Source organism: Aquarana catesbeiana, linkage group LG08 (genome assembly GCF_042186555.1).
Source record: "Aquarana catesbeiana isolate 2022-GZ linkage group LG08, ASM4218655v1, whole genome shotgun sequence".
In the NCBI taxonomy this organism is placed as follows: Eukaryota; Metazoa; Chordata; class Amphibia; order Anura; family Ranidae; genus Aquarana; species Aquarana catesbeiana.
This window is the reverse complement of record NC_133331.1, coordinates 147,054,201-147,066,909: the sequence shown is the minus strand read 5'-3', so window position 1 is coordinate 147,066,909 and position 12,709 is coordinate 147,054,201.

Here is a 12,709-nt window from a genome sequence, read left to right as displayed (position 1 = left end):
GTCATGCTTGTGGCTCTCAGAGTTTTGGGACTGGGAATTGTAGTTCTGCAACAGCTGGAGGTCCGCTAATTGCATATCCCTGTTCTACAGTATTAAAACATATCCAAGAATGTGAAATACTCTTTTAGGCAACTGTAGCTCAAATGTGCAAACTGCTGTATCTTTGATGAACTTATAAAGCAAAGATATAAAATAAATGGAGAAAAAAAAAGCAAAAACTGCATTCTTTTTCACAGACAGTACGTTTGTAGGCGTGGCTTAGGAAAATACACAAGTGTGACGTGAAAAATGGGCGTGGTTTACGCGACACAATGGGCGTGGCTCAAGAGGGTGTGGTTAGAGTCTGAGATGAATGAGGGATGGAGAGGGAAAGGGGGAAAGGGGGAGAGGGGGAAAGGGGGAGAGGGGGAGAGGGAACAGCAGCCCCAGATCCTACACAATAAAAATATGCGTATTCTAGAAAGTTTAACAATCAGCAGATAAAGATACTCCAAGCACCTGGTGTTAGCACTTCAATCATCCCGGCACCATGGTTGTTATGGTGTCAGGATGATTGAAGTGCATTATTTCTATTATTACATTGTAATATAAAATGAAATCATTCAACTCACCATAATGCAGAATAAGTGGGAGCCCTGAGCGTGTCACTAGCCACGTCGCCTGCCACCAGCCGTCCGTCCTTGCGTCAGATGTCCCAGCAGAGTCCGTCCTTGCATTAGGTGCCCCAGCAGAGTCCGTCCTTGCATCAGGTGCCCCCAGCAGAGTCCGTCCTTGCATCAGGTGCCCCCAGCAGAGTCCGTCCTTGCATCAGGTGTCCCAGCAGAGTCCGTCCTTGCATCAGGTGCCCCCAGCAGAGTCCGTCCTTGCATCAGGTGCCCCCAGCGGAGCCCCCCTTACATCAGATGTCCCCAGCGGAGCCCCTCTCACACCAGGAGTCCCCGACGGAGCCCCCCTCACACCAGGAGTCCCCAGCGGAGCCCCCCTCACACCAGGTGTCCCCGGCGGAGCCCCCCTCACACCAGGTGTCCCCAGCGGAGCTCCCCCTCACACCAGGTGTCCCCAGCGGAGCTCCCCCTCACATCAGGTGTCCCCGGCAAAGCCCCCTCACATCAGGTGTCCCCGGCAAAGCCCCCTCACATCAGGTGTCCCTGGCAGAGCCCCCCCTCACATTAGGTGTCCCCAGTCAGTGGAGCCCCCCCTCACATCAGGTGTCCCCGGCGGAGCCCCCCCTCACATCAGGTGTCCCCAGCGGAGCTCCCCCTCACATCAGGTGTCCCCGGCAGAGCCCCCTCACATCAGGTGTCCCCGGCAGAGCCCCCCCTCACATTAGGTGTGCCCAGTCAGTGGAGCCCCCCTCACATCAGGTGTCCCCGGCGGAGCCCCCCCTCACATCAGGTGTCCCCAGTGGAGCCCCCCTTACATCAGGTGTCCCCAGTGGAGCCCCCCTTACATCAGATTCCCACAGTGGTGGTGCGCCCCCCCTACCTCAGAGGTGTCTTTGTGTCCGCCGGCCGCATGGCTAGAACCCCGCCCCTTTCCATAACAGACTGGCTGGCAGCGGGGCGGGGGTAGGCTGGGCGAGGCGGAGGGTGGGCGGCGATGCAGGAGCTCTGTCTAGCCCCCCCCAGCCGTCTTCCTGAACTTCTTTAAGATGGCGGCTGGCGGAGACAATGTCTCCGCCAGGCGCGGACCTCTAGCGGCGGCGGCTTCGAAAACCGAGAACCGGATTTCTCGGGACATTTCCTGGGACACCACAAATTCGGGAATGGAGTTCAAGTCCCGGAAAATCCGGGACAGTTGGCAACTATGTTTACAATGCTGCAGCGTTTAGCTGTGGTGGAACATTCTTGCCATTTCTGAGGGGCTTCCTGTTTTTCTTTCCTTGTTGCCGTTACTATCTGCAAGTGAAATAGTACACTGCCATTACCTGCGGTTATGTACAGATAGCTTGCGATAAATCGGTCCTGGACGCAGTCAAATACATTTTTTCTAACCGCACAAAACCCCATAACAAAACCGTCCCTGAATGCAGTGTGTGAATAAGGCCTTAGGAAAGCATTGTCTGAGTTTAGGTGCAGTAGATAACTTCATCTATCTGCAGCTAAAAGCTGAATTCTATCCGCCCATGTGAAAGGGGCCTTATAGGGAAATTATATTTCTTTTACTTGAGCAGCTGAGCACCAAACATGTACATTATCCCTTATCCAGGATACTAGTGTGCTATAACATCATATATACACACACAATATGCTATCTAAATAAGCAATTGTGTATTAAACATAATATTATTGCAAGGATATGTTTCTCAATAGCTTCACAATATCAATTCATCCATATTGTGCTATGCAATAATTGGTGGCATACTCACATGATTCGTTTATTTACTGTATAAATGATTTGTGATAGCACTGTCTGCACTTGCACCCCTTTTATGAATATTCAAGCACGGGTCAAGCCAACAGTCAAAAGTTAAAAGCATAGAAGCAAAAATATAAAGCACAGCTGTGGTTAGGCGATACAAGAAGGACATGTCATGATCACTTATGCCGCGTACACACGGGTGGACTTTTCGACAGACTTTCCAACGGACTTTCAAATGAACAGGCTTGCCTACACACGATCAACCAAAGTCCAACGGATTTGTACGTGATGACGTACGACTGGACTAAAATAAGGAAGTTCACAGCCAGTAGCCAATAGCTGCCCTAGCGTCAGTTTTTGTCCGTCAGACTAGCATACAGACGAGCAAACTTTTTGACTGGACTCGAGTCCGTCGGAAAGATTTGAAACACGTTTCATTTCTAGGTCTGTCAAACTTTTGGGGAAAAAAAGTCCGCTGGAGCCCACACACGATCGAATTATCTGACGCAGTCCGGTCCGCCGAACCAAGTCTGCCGTAAAGTCCGCTCGTGAGTACGCGGCATTAATGCCCCTGTTCGTCATTCCAACACCCGGGTGTTGGCTGTTGCTTTCCCCGTCTGTGTTCACCTGCAAGATGCTTGATCTGATCTGTCACCTGATATAAGCAAACAGAACACTCTATCCCTTGCTTGAGAAAGAGACAGTTACCTGCATTGTTCCTGTTTAAGCCCCCCGTTTGTCTGCCTTGCTTTGCTGTTGGATTTCCCTGTGTATGACCCGGATTGGATATTGGGCTATTCCCTGAACTCAGCTTACCTTATTACCTAGACTGTCATTGGATCACATATTGGACAATTCCCTGAACTCAGCCTGCCTTATTACCTGGACCGTCTTAGTACCACACTATCTGTCTGCTAAACTGCAAGTAGTCTGTTGTTTGCTCTGTTCGCATCTGCTCTAGTATGGTGTAAGGTTGCCACATCATCCCTTTAATCCAGGACACACATTAATTACACACATTCTGTGGCTGAGTAAGGTGGTAATTAAACTCACGTGGTGCCTTATCTGCAATAAATCAGCCTCAGAACCTGTGGAATTCATATGTGCCCCGGATTAAAGGGATGATGCGGCAACCCTAGTGTGGTGGCCAGGCACTATAGCATTGTGTATAAGTCCTGGAGGCAACCAAGTACCGGTAGGCCCGCTTGTCTTAAGGGAAAGGGGGCTGCTATAGGTGAAGCACAAAGTAGCTAGCTACAGTGTCTGACCACCTGCATTGAGGTAGACGTAACATTCTTGACATTATCACAAGCCTTTAACAAAAAAAAATTCAGTGAAGATGGACTCTACACAGGCTCACTTATTTGCTGAGGAAATTTGCAAACTGACACACCAAGTCCAGGAACTGTCTGTGCGTGTAAATGCACCTCCAGCAGTAACGCAGGAGCCAGAGCCCAAAGTTAACCCGCCTGACCGTTTTTCTGGTGACGCCCATGTGTTTTCTAACTTTAAAAATAGTTGTATGCTATACTTTAAGCTTGAGCCACACTCCTCTGGTTCTGAAGCACAGCGGGTCAGCCTGATCATTACATGGTTGCAGGGGGATCCCCAGTCTTGGGCGTTTAGTCTTCCCACAGTTGACCCAGTCAGAGGGTCAGTTGCAGCCTTTTTCAAACCATTAGGTTTATTGTATGATGATCCTGACCGTGCCCATTCAGTTGAAGCTAACCTTAGGTCATTACATCAGGATAAACGCACCGCTGAACAATACTGTTCTGATTTCCGCTGCTGGGCACCTGACTCAAGGTGGAATGACCGTGCTCTAAGAAGCCAGTTCAGGTTAGGCTTATCAGACTCCATCAAAGACTTCTTAGTACACTACCCTGAACCAAAGCTTTGAATGAAAGTAGCATGCAAGTAGCCATCTGCATAGACAGGCGTTTATGGGAAAGGCATACAGAAAGGTTTGTTTCCTTGCCCCCCCATACACTGCCCACCTCTTCTTCTTTTCCTGAGCCCTCTCAACCTCCCCAGGAGGATGAGCCCATGTAAATTGGTGCTATGCATTTATCCTCTGGGGAAAAGGCTTGAAGGAGATCTCAGGGACTCTGTTTATACTGTGGGAACCATGGCTACTTTGTCGCAAGCTGTGCTAATAAACCGAGAAACGCCAAGAGTCTAGTGCGGGTGGGGTCCGCTTCTATAGATCATACTGTGTCTGTTTCCCTCATAAACTTAGTTCTCACCACCTCACTGCTTTCATTGATTCTGGTGCTGCTAGCAATTTCATTGATGGGGACCTAGCACACAGTCTACAGATTCCGGTGACTAAGGTACACAGACCCTTCTCAGTTTTAGCCATTGATAATTCTCCCTTGTCCATGAGTCCGGTGACCTTGTGTACAGTACCTATTACCCTGACCATTAGGGAATTTTGCAGGGAGACAATCAGTTTCTACCTGATCTCTTCGCCTGCTTATCCCCTTATCTTGGGGTATCCCTGGCCTAAACTTCACAACCCGCACATAGACTAGGCTGCAGAGGAGATTGGGTTCTGGTCCCAGACCTGCATCCAGAATTGCATTAAAACCGCTGACCAGTTGCTCATGTATAACTCTTGTGTGGTCAGTAAGAGTCACGTGCCTTTATTACAGTCCTATTCAGATTCTGATAATGACAACGTTTCCAAATGTGACTACAGTTTACATAACCATGTACCTTTATATGACTCTGTTATAACAAAAGATGCTGACAAGTCTATTGAATTCTCTACAGGCCACCTCTCCAGCCAAATGCCACAGCCTGAACTCTCTCCTCCTAGAAAGCTTATCCATTGTCTTGTAGTCTTGAGCCCTGTTTGAAAACTTCCTCTAAATCCTCAGAAGTCAAGCCCACTGGATTACCCCTACCTTTGCCTGTCGCTAACCTCCTTTGGACGCACAGCCAGGCTAACTTGTCCGCAAGTTGCACTATCACTACACCTAATGATGAAATTCATACAGTCGCTACACCTGGCGATGCGATTCATACAGTCGCTACACCTGGTGATGCGATTCAGACAGTTGCTACACCTGGCGATGCGATTCATACAGTCGCTACACCTGGCGATGCGATTCAGACAGTTGCTGCACTACAAGATGCAGCCCAGTAGGCCACTGCATCAGTTACGCCAGTCCAGCTCATGTTAATTGAACTCCCTGCTTTTTCCTATTCTGGATTCTCCGGTGATGTGATTCAGACAGTCGCTGCGCTTGGCGATGCAGGTCAGTTGGCCACTGCATTAATTGTGCCAGTCTGGCCCATGCCCATTGTGCCTCAGGGCTTTCTGTAACCTGGTCTCACCCTACTTCTATAACCCGTCTAAGAGGTTCAATCCACCCTTTGGATAAACTGCTTCATTTGGCCAGATGGGGCTTTCAATACTTTTTTCAGGGCTCTCTGTATTTGTCAGAAACCATGACTGAGACCGAAACAGAAGTACAGTTAAATCACACTTGTTTAATAATAAAAGTAAATAGAACAAACATACTCGGCCTCGTAGCCCTCCTTAATCCTCATGAGATTGTATGCCCCTCTCAAATCAAGCTTTGTGAAAACCATTGCTCCCTTGAGGCGGTCAAATAGCTCCGTAATCAACGGAATCGGATAGGCATCCTTAATCGCGAAATGACTGAGACCCCTATAATCAACACAAGGTCTCAGTTTACCACTCTTCTTCACAAAGAAGAAACCAGCACCAGCAGGAGACCAGGATTTGCGGATGAAACCTCGAGAAAGTGCATCTGCAACATACTCCTCCATGGCCTTATCCTCCAAGACTGAAAAAGGGGTAAACCTGGCCACGAGGGGGTATGGCACCAGGTTGAAGGTCAATTGTGCAATCATATGACCGGTGTGGAGGCAAACTACCGGCTTGACCTTTGTCAACATCGCTAAAATCACGGTACTCCTCCAGCAGGGAGGAGAGAAAAGAAGTGCACAGGACCTTGGCTACCTTCTGGAAGCATGTCTTACTGCATTGTGGCGACCAGGACAGAACCTCAGCATGGAGCCAATCAAAAGAGGGGTTGTGCTTGTGTAACCAAGGATAACCAATAACCAGTGGAAACTTAGGTGAGGAAATAACTTTGAATTGGATTATCTCATGGTGAAGAGCCCCTACGGCCATGGACAACGGAACAGTCTCATGAGTCACATGGGCAGGCTGCAGAGGTCTCCCGTCAAGAGCCTCAATGGCAAGTGGAGTGTCACGCAGCTGCAGTGGAATCGAGTGCTTTGATACAAAGGCAGCATCAATGAACAGGCCTGCAGCCCCAGAGTCGATTAGAGTCTGTATCTCGACGGACGACTCAGCCCAAGAAAGGATAACCGAAACCAGGAGCTTATCTTCAGGGGCGGCTCCAGCCCAAATTTTTTTGGGGTGCTGTGCAAGTGCTGGAAGAAAAAGCGAGGGTGCTGAAGTGGCACGCGCCGCAAAATTTGCATGTGTGGGCGTGGCCAACGGGTGGGTGTGGCTAAAATGTGTGTGGCCAAATGTGAGTGATTTTTCCAGATCTATAGCTTGTAGTGTGCCACCTTTCCCTCTTTGTATAGGCTAAAAAGAGCCTGGAGGTACACTGAAGAGATTGTGAAGTAAAAGTTCCATTGGGGCCACCAATTATAGCCCCCAGCATATGTCAGGGCCAGCAATAACCTCAACTCAGTGGGGTAGTTAAGTATAAAAAGTCAACAGCCACAAAGAAGCCAGAGAATCTAAAAACTCAGTCACACATTGAAAACAGGCCATGCAGTCAGGCACATTGTCCCATACTCCAAAAAAAAAACAAAATGTGCTAAAGGTAATTATCACCACAATGTACGCCACAATAATTCAAAGAAAGCAGTAAAAGCATAAAAAATATCAATAATATATAAATTAAATATGTGATAAAAACAATAAAAATTTAATCTGTGCATACATCTAAAGTGCAATGTGCAACACAAGTGACCCCTATTAGAATTTCACATCAACAAAGTTCAGTAGAATTGTCTGCAAGCAGAGTGAATCCTTTGCAACCTATTAGCAGCTACCACCATAACCCACTGGGTGAGAGTTCAGCCTGCTTACTAGAGGTTAAGGCCATAGATAGCAGGCCCAACAATGCATGGTCATGTTCCACGGGCAATCAGCATACCACCAACCGGACCTCAGATAGTTAATCTTCCTCCAGCATTACCTGCATCAGGGATTGTTCCCACAATAACACACAGCAGCCAGGCGAACAATTGTACACATACAAATACAAGAGCTGCCAAACAATTTCTAATACTGTTCAGCCAGCCTTACGATCCAGGCACCCCTGCCAGGGAGCAAAATTGGGTTGTGACCTCACTGATCTCCACTGCAGTTGTAGAAAACCTACCACCTCCTCCTCAAATGTAAGTTACATTGATTGGTGGAATATATATTTATCAGGTTAGATTTTTTTCTTTTTTAATGGTAACATGAGGGAGAGTGTTCAGAGGGAAAGTTCACTTTTCTTATAATGAGATATACTGTGACACCACACCAGCAATGTTGGGGCTCATTTCCACTAGCGGTTAGGCAATTGAATCAGCCTTTTCACAACCTGCCAAACATGCTTAGATCACTTTTTAGAGGAACAGTGGTGCCTGTTCCACTTGTAAAACAGCCCTTAGCTGCATTTGACGGTGGTACGTGAGACTGGGGTTGGTAAAACCCTGTGGTTGCGTCACACTTTTACCTTCCCCAATCCCTATTCCCTTTAGCTTCAGAGGTAGCAGCCAAAGGTGTACACATGCCATGTTGTGCCAATATAGCTAATATTGTGCATCTGTATGGGCTCAATAGTATCTTTATGGGCTCAATAGCATCTTTATGCTATTGTGCCTATATAGCTGCTATTGTACCCACATAGCTTTTACTGTGCCCTATCATGCCTACTGACCTTAACTTCTTGCAGAACTTCCAGCTGCTGTGGATCTACCAAGAATGAGGGGCGGACTGCTATTGGTATCACTCCACTCCACATTGCAGCCGGAACTATGGACAAGGCATTGGCTCATGAGGCAGGCTTGATGCCCCCGCAGCCGCCTGCTCCCTCCTGCCCTGCTTTTCTTGTTCTCTGGCTGGCCGCCGCCTTCATCCACAATCTGTGCCAGAAGGTCGGTAAGCCCAGGACCAATCTACCAGTCACCTGGATGCGATTGACTGGTAGATCGTGGTCCATGGGTTGCCGACCTGGGCTCTATAGTAAACATGATTTCTTCTGGGAGAAAGGAATACTAGGTGTCTGTGTTCCCTCTGACAACGCCCCTGAGCCTCCCGGTGTATAAATATACACAACATACAGTATATAGGGAATGCTTTCCTCTGTTTCCTTCACTGCCTACACTAAACCAAGGAGCTGTGACTGTCCAGGCTATTGCAGAATTTGGTTCTCCCCTCCCTGAAGCAATGTACAGAAAAAAAAAAAAAAGACTCACATGGGTGCTTAAGAGCTGAGGGGTCATTTTGGCTTCTTCTTGCTCTGGCATTGAAAATCATTTTTGGAGTGTGCTGCGAGTATAGGTGTATGGAAAACGCATGGAGTGTGCAGGGAGCATAGGGGGTGTATGGGAAATGCATGGAGTGTGCAGCGAGCATAGGAGGTGTATGGGAAATGCATGGAATGTGCAGCGAGCATAGGAAGGGTGTGGGGAATGCATGGACTGTGCAGCAAGCATAGGGAGTGTGTGGGAAATGCATGGAGTGTGCAGCGAGCATAGGGGTGTATGGGGATGCATAGAGTGTGCCACGTTAAGAGTGCACTGCGGAGGGGTGCGTTATTTACATACATTTACAAAGTGCAAGATTCAGGCTTGTGCTACTCACAAAGTGCAGGGTTCAGGAGTGCGCTACACACAATGCAGGGTTCAGGAGTGCGCTACACACACAATGCAGGGTTCAGGAAAGAGATCAGGAGTGCACTGCGTATGCAATGCAGAGATCAGCAGTGTGCCACCTACGCAATGTAGAGTTCAGGAGTGCGCTATGCACACAATGCGGGGATCAGGAGTGCCTTACATACACAATGTGGGGATCAGGAGTGCCTTACATACACAATGTGGGGATCAGGAGTGCCTTACATACACAATGTGGGGATCGGGAGTGCCTTACATACACAATGCGGGGATCGGGAGTGCCTTACATACACAATGCGGGGATCGGGAGTGCCTTACATACACAATGCGGGGATCGGGAGTGCCTTACATACACAATGCGGGGATCAGGAGTGCCTTACATACACAATGCGGGGATCAGGAGTGCCTTACATACACAATGCGGGGATCAGGAGTGCCTTACATACACAATGCGGGGATCAGGAGTGCCTTACATACACAATGCGGGGATCAGGAGTGCACTACATACACAATGCGGGGATCAGGAGTGCACTACGTACACAATGCGGGGATCAGGAGTGCCTTACGTACACAATGCGGGGATCAGGAGTGCGCTATGTACACAATGCGGGGATCAGGAGTGCGCTATGTACACAATGCGGGGATCAGGAGTGCGCTATGTACACAATGCGGGGATCAGGAGTGCGCTATGTACACAATGCGCGGATCAGGAGTGCGCTATGTACACAATGCGGGGATCAGGAGTGCGCTATGTACAAGAGCTCCGGTCTGTTATTAAAGTGTGGGAAATATAGGGTTAGTATAATGCCATCAGAATATCTTTAATTTGTCAATCTATTCTTCTTGTATTGTGACACCAGCAATGAGGAATGGATGGTCTGATGGATGAATGAATGGATGAATAAATAGATGGATGGATGAGTGAGTGAATGAATGAATGGATAGATGGATGGATGGATGAATAGATGGATGGATGAGTGAGTGAATGAATGGATAGATGAATGGATGGATGAATAGATGAGTGAATGAAAGGATAGATGGATGGATAGATGAATGGATGGATAACTCAGAAATCCTGCATTTTCTACTTGTCAGTTTCTGTAAGATCCATGTGACTTGTGCTGGCAGAGAGGAATGCAGGTGTCAGAATACAGGATAGGTAGATAAACCATCTTGCTCTCCTCTGCTAACCTTCCCACACTGTAGAAACCAGCTTGTTCTCTCCATGCTGGCAGCAGTGCAGACAAACACAACTCACTGTTTCTCAGTGCTGGGCTGAAGAATGTGTCCCCCATAGCAGGCTGTGTCCTCTCCTCTCCTCTCTTTCTCTCCAGCTTCCGAATATCCTCTTCTCAGAAATCATAGAAGGCGGGCTGGGGGAAGGGGGCGGGTACAGTCTTTACCATTGGCTGAGGAGGCAGCAGAGAGGTGGATATCCATCCGCCTCTAAAATTAGTCTGTGCCGGGTCTAGCTAAAGATTTTCGGCTTCTGCGGCCGCAGCTGTTGTATCCCTCCACAACAAAAAAAGAGTCCCCAGCTTCCAGGCAGCAATAGAGAACACGCAGGCAAGGAAAGAACAAACAAAAAAACAATAACATCTGCAAATACTACCATGTGGATTTTGGGGGTGCTATGGGGGTGCTTAAATAATTTTTGGGGAGGCTTGAGCACACCCAAGCACCCACCTAGCGCCGCCCCTGCTTATCTTTCTGGATAACTGGGGATGAAACAACGCCACCTAAGGTCTGTCTGTGACCTCAAGGTTTGGGCGTTCCCTGGACAGGTAGGACAAGACTTCAAAAAGTGACATGCCTGGCCACAATAAAAGCACAATCTCTCCCTCCTCCTAAGGGTTCTCTCATCCGCAGAGAGACGCCTGAAGCCTAAGTGCATGGGTTCATCTTCACTGATCGACTCGGTACCAGGAGGCATGGGAGGTGAGGGAGGCACGGGTGGGACTGCAAAGCTCGGAGACAAATATACAGGAGGCTTCCACAGGCCCTCCTTAAAAGAGAGTCTTTCTCTGAGTCTGGAGCCAATGAGGATGGCAAACATGATCAACTTCTCCAGGTCAGTGGGTATATCTTGGGCTGCTAACTCATCCTTGGTGATATCCGAGAGACCATGAGAAAAAGCAGCAACGAGGGCTTCATTGTTTCAAGAAACCTCTGCTGCCAGAATACGGAATTCAATGGCATAATCGGCAACAGTTGTCGTACTCTGTTTGATGTACATGAGGCACTTGGCAGCAGAAGCGAAGCGTGCAGAATTGTCAAATCCCCTTTTAAAAGAAGCCACAAACTCTGGGTAACGCAAGACAATAGGTTTTTGCATCTCCCATAGAGGGTTTGCCCAGGTCAAGGCTCTCTCAGAAAGCAAAGATTTCATGAAACCTACTTTGCTTCTGTCCGTGGGAAACGCCTGGGACAGCATCTCAAAGTATATCTCAACCTGGTTGAGAAAACCTCTGCATTGGACTGGATTGCCCCCAAAACGCTGGGGAAGTGGAGCGGAACCAGACATACCTCTTATAGAGGTAATACTCGAGGCGGGTGCCTGCACAGAGACTGGAGCAGCAGCAGGGATGGCCTGCAACACAGGTTGTACCCGAGCAGCCACAGTGGGAGATTCCAGGTGAGCCATGTGACTCAGGAACATTTGTAACGCCATGGCAAGCTGATCCATGCAGTGATCTTGCTCATCCAATCTGGAAAAAATATTACCAACAAGTGGATTGACTGCATCTTCTGAATTCATGGCCTTAGCCTACTGTCAGAAACCATGAATCAGACTGAGACAGAAGTACAGTTAAATCTCACTTGTTTAATTATAATAATAAAGAAAAGTTAAACAGAGTAAACGTAGTCAAAACATAGCCAGAGTTCAGGAACCGGAACGGATAGTCAGACAAGCCAAAACGTCAGGGAGCCAGAGATGAGTGTAGTAGAGCAGCAAGCAGATCTGGAGCCAGAAGGAATGTCAGCCAAGCAAGTCTTTAACAGGAACACAGGAGAGCGTCTCTAGAGATGTGACCAAGGCGAAGGCAGAGATCATCTGGGCTAGACGGCTTAAGTAGGCAGGACTGACGAGCAGGATATCATCAACAGGTGAGTCATTGTGGAGAGATAGGAGCTGGCAATTAGTGGACAGCTGAGTGGCCAGCTCAAAGAAGGAAGGGCTGAGCCCAGTCCTGACAACCACATTGTAGTGGACTTGTGGTCTAGGGTACAGCACGTATAGGGGTTCACATAATTCTGCACAAGAAGGGTCTCTAAAGATTTTAGGTAGTCTATCACATTTAAATTGTATTAAAATAAAAGGCCGGTTATTGCTCTGAAAAGTTAAGTTACAAAAAAAGTTAAAAAAAGAAAAAAAGTTGTTTTATTGAGGTAATGGTATATTGTTACTGTGCGTTATTATTAAAAGTTGTTTGCTTTGCAGAAA